Here is an 8,988-nt window from a genome sequence, read left to right on the forward strand (position 1 = left end):
AGAATGGAGCAAAAAGGATTGTGGCATGGCCATCCCCTCTGGGCGGTGATTTCTCATTTTCCTTTTTTCTGTCTCTTTGGTGAGCACGCGTGCTCTATTTCTAAACCAAACAAATAAATAAGTAAATAAAGCCTATTTTGAGAGAAGTGATAAGATAGACAGGCAGGGGCCTGCCCTATGCCCTGGGGCAAGTTAGGCAGGGTAGCCCAAGCTATTTCCAGTAGAGCGTCTGGAGACAAGGACATTCATTTGCCACTCATGGTCACTGATAGTAGGGTTAGTCATTGATAATAGGGGAAGGGTATTCATCTTCACACTCAGAACCCTGTAGTAACAGTGAAAGTCTGGTTTGTAAATTGGAAGCTGGATTCATGTGTGTTTAGCTACTATGATTCATAATGTAGAGATGCCAGCTACACTTCAAAAATTATTTATTTATTTAATTCTATATGCTATTATTATTTTTTAATTAGACCAGAAAGAGAAAGGGAAAGTGAGAAAACAAGCCACCAGGTCCGGGACTCAATCTGCAGCCAGCCAAGTGGGAGTCCAGCACCTTCACCATCACACCACCTGCCAGTCTCTGTCAGCTACATTCTTCTATGCATATCAAAGGTTACATTTTAAGTTAAAATTTAAAAGTTTAAGGCAAATGAGGATTCCAAGTCCTCTTTCCAGCTAAGGAGTCTTCGCCACTTCCTCCAGTGAAGAGGGCCTGGCTTATCAGCCCCCATTTTCTCTCCCATGGCACCTTTGGCCCTTTCACTCTTGCACCTCAAGGATTCAACTCATAAATGGCTTCTCCAGCAAGGAGACAAGCTGTCAAAGCTCCCAGAACTGCCCGTCCCATCCCTCAGGGGCCCCATCTCCCTCTAACACTCCCTGTCCAGCCAACTCACTTCCCAGGCTGTGCCCAAACCCACTCTGAAGGCTTCTGTCCCCAGATCTCCACAGAAACCCCAGGGTCAAGCTCATACAGGGGGATGGGCTCAATGTTTATGCCTCCTCAGTCCCCATCCCAAGCAGGGGCATAGTCTGTGGGTCACTCCATCCTCGGGGAGCCATTCTATTCTACCTTTTTTCTGTCACTAACCAAATATCCAGTTGTGGACACAATTTAGTTCAGTGTTGACACTAACTACCCGATGTTAGTACAGACCCACAGGTAAGAATACAGTCCCATAAGACACTGCCACTCCAGGTGCCAAGGCTACTTGCATTTCTGCCAACTGCAAACTTGGGGCTTCCTACAACCATGATGGTTTTGACAATTCACTACACCTCACAGAACTCAGCAAACTGCTCCACTTACTAACATAGTTTAGTTAACCACATGGTGGTTAAGGCTACTGGACCCCACGTGGCCAGACTATGCAGTTTGAGTACCAGACCTAATTGGTATCCCATAAGGTGAAGAAACTAATAAGGGCATGGAAAATCTATTCCATAAAATCCTGGGAGAAAATTTCCCAAGTTTAGAGAGGCATTCAAACATCAAGATTCAAGAAATGCAAAGGACCCCAAATAGAATCAACCCAAGAAGATGTTCCCCAAGGAACACCTTAGCCAGACTGGCAAAGACCACAGATAAAGGCAAGATATTAGGGGCCAGCAGATGGCATAATGGCTATGTCACTGGACTCCCATGTAGTCAACCATGGTTCACGTTCCAGACTCCGTGGCTTAAGCTCATGCTGGGCACGTGTGCGTGCGTGCCCAAGATCTCAAGAGGAGAATGGAGGAAAAGAGATTGCAGCATGGCCATCCCCCCCCGGGGGTGGGGGTGACTTCTCACTTTCTGTCTCTGTCCCTCTCTCTGTCTGTCTGGCAAGCGCACACACCCTATAGCAAAAACCTCTCCAGAAAAAAAAAAAAAAAAAAAGAAATTTGGAGTATGGGTTTATTTTGATATAAATAAAGTTAGAAATCCATGCAGTTTTTTTCCTTTTTTCTAAAAGAATTATTTATTTAATTTAATTATTATTTTTTTTTATTCGACCAAAGGGGGAGAAAGCAAGACACTCGGTCCAGGACTCGAACTACAGTTGGTCATGTGGGAGTCTAGCCTTAACCACCATGCCACCTGCTGGCCCTACAGTTTTTTCTTTTTAATTTGCTAGAAGATACATGTGTTCCTCAGAGAGACAGAGAGAAAGTGAAAAACGCCCCCATGAGGGATGGTCATGCAGCAATTCCCTTCTCTACATTTCTCCTCATAGGATTTAGGGTAGGCATGCACATGCACCTGGCATGTTTTTCAAGCTGCTGGGTCCAGGACTAGAACCATGTAGTCAGCCATGTGGGATCCTGCTGCTTTAGCCACCATGCCACTGGCTAGCCCACAGTTTTTTAATAGGATGCATATTCTTTTCTTTTTTTTTCTCTTTTTGGAGAGGTTTTTGCTATAGGACGCGTGCGCTTGCCAGAAAGTCAGAGAGAGACAGAGAGACAGAAAGCAAGAAATCACCCCCCCAGGGGGGATGGCCACGATGCAATCCCTTCTCCTCCATTCTCCTCTCGGGATCTTGGGCATGCATGCACATGTGCCTGGCGTGAGTTCAAGCTGCTGGGCCTGGGACTTGAACTGCAGTCGACTACGTGGGAGTCCAGCAACATGGCTATTACGCTAACTGTTGGTCCCAATAAGATGCATATTCTACAAACTCTTTGAAGACTGCTCTCAATTTTATTTCATTTTTTCAAATTTGCCAAATGGTCTGTGCACTCCAGAGGAGAGGCAGAAAGCACTCCCAGTGGAGTGCCACAATCCTCTATACCCCATCCCTCCATTCCTTTGGGACTCTGGATACACACACAGAGGCCCAATATGTTTCTCAATCTGCCAGGCCTGATATTTGAACTACAGTCAGCCATGTGAGACCCGCTGCCTTAACCACAAGGCCACAGTCTGGCCCCATCTTCCTATTTCTGAAGCTCTTCCTAACTTACTCTAGATCCCAAAAGCATAAGTCAGAGTTCATTCAGTCCACCCACATGTGGGGCCCAGTGTGATCCAACCCATGCACAAGACAAAAAAGGAATGGGAACAATGGGGTAGAAACACCATTCCCAGGAGATGCCAGGCAAGACAGGACTAGGGGCCAGTAGGGTAGCAGGAAGAACCCTGCAATGCCCATCTGACCTCACACCTCCTGGCAGAGGGGTGGTAGAAATGGGTTTCAGTTGTGGAGAGCTTCCTGGGACTGGCCCACCACAAGGGATTAAAGGAAGGCTACCTTGGGGCCAGCAGGTGGTGTGGTGGTTAGGCACTGGATTCCCACGTGGTCAACTGCAGTTTGAGTCCCAAGCCTGGTAACTTGAAAATCATGCCAAAATGCTTGTGCATGTGTGCCCAAAATTCTGAGAAAAGAATGGAGCAAAAAGGATTGTGGCATGGCCATCCCCTCTGGGCGGTGATTTCTCATTTTCCTTTTTTCTGTCTCTTTGGTGAGCACGCGTGCTCTATTTCTAAACCAAACAAATAAATAAGTAAATAAAGCCTATTTTGAGAGAAGTGATAAGATAGACAGGCAGGGGCCTGCCCTATGCCCTGGGGCAAGTTAGGCAGGGTAGCCCAAGCTATTTCCAGTAGAGTGTCTGGAGACAAGGACATTCATTTGCCACTCATGGTCACTGATAGTAGGGTTAGTCATTGATAATAGGGGAAGGGTATTCATCTTCACACTCAGAACCCTGTAGTAACAGTGAAAGTCTGGTTTGTAAATTGGAAGCTGGATTCATGTGTGTTTAGCTACTATGATTCATAATGTAGAGATGCCAGCTACACTTCAAAAATTATTTATTTATTTAATTCTATATGCTATTATTATTTTTTAATTAGACCAGAAAGAGAAAGGGAAAGTGAGAAAACAAGCCACCAGGTCCGGGACTCAATCTGCAGCCAGCCAAGTGGGAGTCCAGCACCTTCACCATCACACCACCTGCCAGTCTCTGTCAGCTACATTCTTCTATGCATATCAAAGGTTACATTTTAAGTTAAAATTTAAAAGTTTAAGGCAAATGAGGATTCCAAGTCCTCTTTCCAGCTAAGGAGTCTTCGCCACTTCCTCCAGTGAAGAGGGCCTGGCTTATCAGCCCCCATTTTCTCTCCCATGGCACCTTTGGCCCTTTCACTCTTGCACCTCAAGGATTCAACTCATAAATGGCTTCTCCAGCAAGGAGACAAGCTGTCAAAGCTCCCAGAACTGCCCGTCCCATCCCTCAGGGGCCCCATCTCCCTCTAACACTCCCTGTCCAGCCAACTCACTTCCCAGGCTGTGCCCAAACCCACTCTGAAGGCTTCTGTCCCCAGATCTCCACAGAAACCCCAGGGTCAAGCTCATACAGGGGGATGGGCTCAATGTTTATGCCTCCTCAGTCCCCATCCCAAGCAGGGGCATAGTCTGTGGGTCACTCCATCCTCGGGGAGCCATTCTATTCTACCTTTTTTCTGTCACTAACCAAATATCCAGTTGTGGATACAATTTAGTTCAGTGTTGACACTAACTACCCGATGTTAGTACAGACCCACAGGTAAGAATACAGTCCCATAAGACACTGCCACTCCAGGTGCCAAGGCTACTTGCATTTCTGCCAACTGCAAACTTGGGGCTTCCTACAACCATGATGGTTTTGACAATTCACTACACCTCACAGAACTCAGCAAACTGCTCCACTTACTAACATAGTTTAGTTAACCACATGGTGGTTAAGGCTACTGGACCCCACGTGGCCAGACTATGCAGTTTGAGTACCAGACCTGGCAACCTGAAAAACATGCTGGGCACATGTGCACACATGTCCAAAATCCTGAGGGGAGAATGGAGAAGGACTGATACATGGACATCCCCCTTGGGGGTGATTTCTTATTTTCTTTTTTTCTCTCCAGAGAGTGTACGTATCCTATAGCAAAACTTTACGTTTATACACACACACACACACACACACACACACACACAACTGAAACTCAGGGCCAACAGACGGTATAGAGGTTACAGTGGGTAGATCCCACATGGCTGACGGAATGATTTGAGTCTCAGACTCCACAGCTTGAAAAAACAAGCTGGGCATCTATACATGTGTGCCCAAAATCCTAGGAGGAGTTGCAGCCTAGCCACACCCCCTGGGGGTGGTTTCTTGTTTTCTCTATACATATCTTTACCTGGTAAGTGTGCACACCCTGTAGCAAAGTTTAAAAACAAATTTAATATAAATTTTAAAAATAAATAAATGAGGCCCAGTGGCACTGGCACACAGACAATTCCCCATTCAGGAGACTGGAAGCCACACGGGAGACCCGAGTTCAGCTCCCAGGCCAACCTAAAAATACTAGGTACAATGTTGCCTGCCTTAATCTTGGCTAATTGGGAGGCTGAGGCAGGAGTATCTTTACACAGTGAGACCCTGTCAAAATACCTATCTCTAGTCCAGCTGCTGTAACATATAGCTCTGCAATGCTGAAGCCATGTGATCAGTGGGGTTTGGATCCCAAGTCAATCTAAAACATGCCTGTGTTTGGGCTATAGGGCTGGGGAAGGGACCATGACATAGAGAGACCTTGTCCTGGTTGCCTGTCACTCTCTTTTACATGCAAAAAGAAAACAAAAACTTTTAAAAACACCTGTTTTATGGAGGTTTCCTCACACAGACCTGATTATTCCACTGGCTGTTGGTAACTGAACTCAATTGCCAAACCCTCTTCTGTCCCTGGAGGTTAGGGCTGGAAATCCCAATCCTCTAACCCCTCCCTACGTGGCCAGCTCCACCTTGAATCTACCTCAAGGACCTACCGAGAGTGTGGCTCTTTATGAATAGCAGAAGTTACTCTATCACTCAGGAAAGCCCAAGAGTTTTAGAAACTCATAACCAGGAAAGGGGACAAAGGCCAACTACATTATCAGACATGTACCAATTATATATGTATTTATACTTCTCACCATAATACTTCGATAATTATATTTCTTATTATATCACACCCTTTTCTACCTGGCTTCTAGGAGACCTGAACTCTAGTTTTTCTTTTTTTTTTTTGAGAGGTTTTTGCTATAGGGCGTGTGCGCTCGCCAGACAGCGAGACAGAGAGACAGAAAGCGAGAAATCACCCCCCAGGGGGGATGGCCATGCTGCAATCCCTTCTCCTCCATTCTCCTCTCAGGATCTTGGGCACACACGCACACGCGCCTGGCGTGAGTTTAAGCCACTGGGTCCGGGACCCAAACCGGGGTTGACTACGTGGGAGTCCAGTGACATAGCCATGTCCCAAACTCTGGTTTTTCTCTCAGGCAGACTGGCAGAATCCTCCCTACCCCACCTCCAGCTCCTCCCCAGGGAATCTTTGCCCTGGTCAAGATACATAACCCACTGCTCTGATGGGCACCACACCTTCCGTAGCCCCAAGAACTCCCAACTCACCCCATGCCTGCTCCTACCTAACTCTTCCTGTTTCATAAATATTACTGCTGTCCTGGGGCAGCTCCCACTAAAAGTTAGTCACCCTGAACTTCTTTCCCATCTCCTGGAAGAGTCAGTCAGCCCCACTTATGTACACACACAGAAATACACACACACAGGGAACCAGCAGTTAGCGTAATGGCTATGTCGCTGGACTCCCACGTAGTCGACCGCGGTTCGCATCCCAGACCCAGTGGCTTAAAACTCACGCCGGGCGCGTGTGCGTGCGTGCCCAAGATCCCGAGAGGAGAATGGAGAAAGGATTGCAGCATGACCATCCCCCCTGGGGGGTGATTTCTCGCTTTCTGTCTCTATGTCTCTCTCTGTCTGGCGAGCGCACGCGCCCTATAGCGAAAACCTCTCCAAAACACACACACACACACACACAGACACACACACACACATACACACACACACACACACACAGAGAGAGAGAACAACTTCCTCCCCCCAAAGAGTTCAGTATGGAAATGAGAAAGCTGACAAACACACCTAAGCCTGATGCTCAAGGTCAACAGCAACAGTGAGAAAACATTTTGAAAGTACAAACCTTAATTCAGTGTGATGAGAGGGACCTTTCTCCTCTGTGATTTTCCTGCCAAAAATCCATTGTTCCCAATTTAATTAGAAAAAATATTTTAAAATCCCAATAGAGGAGCATCCTATAATATATCATTTTTAAAAAAATATATTTTATTTAACTTTATTTATTTACTCATTTATTTTACTTCATTTTGACCAGAGAGGGACAGAGCAAGAGAGAGAGAAAGTGAGAAAGCAAGCCACCAGGTCCGGAACCTGAACCATGGTCGACCATGTGGGAGTCCAGTGCTCCTAACCACCACACCACCTGCTGGCCCCATCCTACAATATATCTGACCAGCAGTCCTCAAAACTGTCGAAGCTGGGGTTGGTAGGTGGCATGGTGGTTAAGGGTGCTAGACTCACACATGGCCGTCCACAAGTTTGAGTCCCGGAACTGGAGGCTTGCTTATTCACTTTCCTTCTCTCTCTTTGTCCCTCTCAGGTCAAATATAAATAAATAAAGTCAAATAAAATAATTCACAACAATAAAAAAAAACTGTCAAAGCTACGCCAGTTCTGTGGCCTGATAGTTAAGGCAACCAGATCCCACATATCCAACCTGGACCCAGAGGCTTGAGAAACAGTGAACACATGTATGTGCTCAAAACCGTGAAGGAAGGAGAGAGGGAGGAGATGGGATTGTGGAGTGACCATCCCGTGTGTGCGGGTGCTTTCTCCTTTCCCTCTCTAGGAAAGTGCACGTGCCCTCTAGCAAAAACCAGGAAAAAATGGGCTAGTTGATGGAGTGGTGGGTAAGGCACTGGATTTCCATATGGCCAAGTGTTCTTGACTCGGTGGCTTAAAAATCATGCAGGGCACATGTTCATGGATGCCCCAAAATCCCAAGAGGAGAATGGAGAAAAAGAGACAGTGGTGTGGTCATTCCCCCTGGGGGGAGGTGATTTCTCACTTTACCACTCTCTGAAGTGCATATGACTTACAGAGGAAAAAAAAAAACCCAGCTGTCAAAGCCATCAAAAACAAGGAAAGTCTAAGAAATTCAGTCAAGAGGAACCTAAGGAGACATAATGAGTAAATGTAATATGGTGTCCTGGGTGGCATCCAGGACAGAAAAAGGACATCAGAATAACTACATATATAGAATAAATTAAAAGTGTGTAATGTGAAAGTATGTACAGAATAAAAGAAAACTATGTAACAACAACAAAAAAACCAGCAGAATAAAGTATGGGCACAATAAGATACTGAAGAGAACACAGGAAATCTGAATACAATATGGACGTTAGTGAATAATAATGTATCAAGGTCAGTTCATTAATTGTGACAGTGAACTCCACTAAGAGAGTCTTGGGCTGGCCCGCTGGCAAAGGGGCAATGCACTGCTGCAGAGAAGTTGGATCCCACTTGGCAACCAACGTGCGAATCCTGACAAGGTTGGCCTGAAATGTGCAGGGCACACATAGAAGGGCTCACAAACTGATGGGCTGGAGGACCAGAGGAAGGGGGTCACAGCATAATCAGAGGGGATTCTCTTTCTCTTTCACATGTATGCACATGTACACTCTATTATAAACAAAGAGGGCAGGGGAAAGAGGCCCATAGCACTCTACTGGATGTCATTTCTAGGGATTAGGAGTCTTGCTTCCACAGTTGAGATCTGGGTCCCCTCTATTGGTCCAAACCAGCAGCCTCTTAGTATCCCTGGGGCCTGCGAGTGGTTTGGTAGTTGGGGGCACTGGACTCCCACATGGCTGACTGTGGGCTGAGGCCTGGACCTGGTGGCTTGCTTTCTCTCTCTCTGTCCCTCTCTGGTCAAACTGAAATAAATAAATGGGTAAATAAGGTCAAATAAAATAATTCTTTAAAAAATAGTAATAACTACAAAAAATAATTTGTGGGGACCAGCAGATGGCATAATGGCTATGTCGCTGGACTCCCATGTAGTTGACCGTGGTTTGAGTCCCGGACCTGGTGGCTTAAACTCACGCCAGG

Source organism: Tupaia chinensis, unplaced genomic scaffold (assembly GCF_000334495.1).
Source record: "Tupaia chinensis unplaced genomic scaffold, TupChi_1.0 Scaffold000360_1, whole genome shotgun sequence".
Classification (NCBI taxonomy): domain Eukaryota; kingdom Metazoa; phylum Chordata; class Mammalia; order Scandentia; family Tupaiidae; genus Tupaia; species Tupaia belangeri.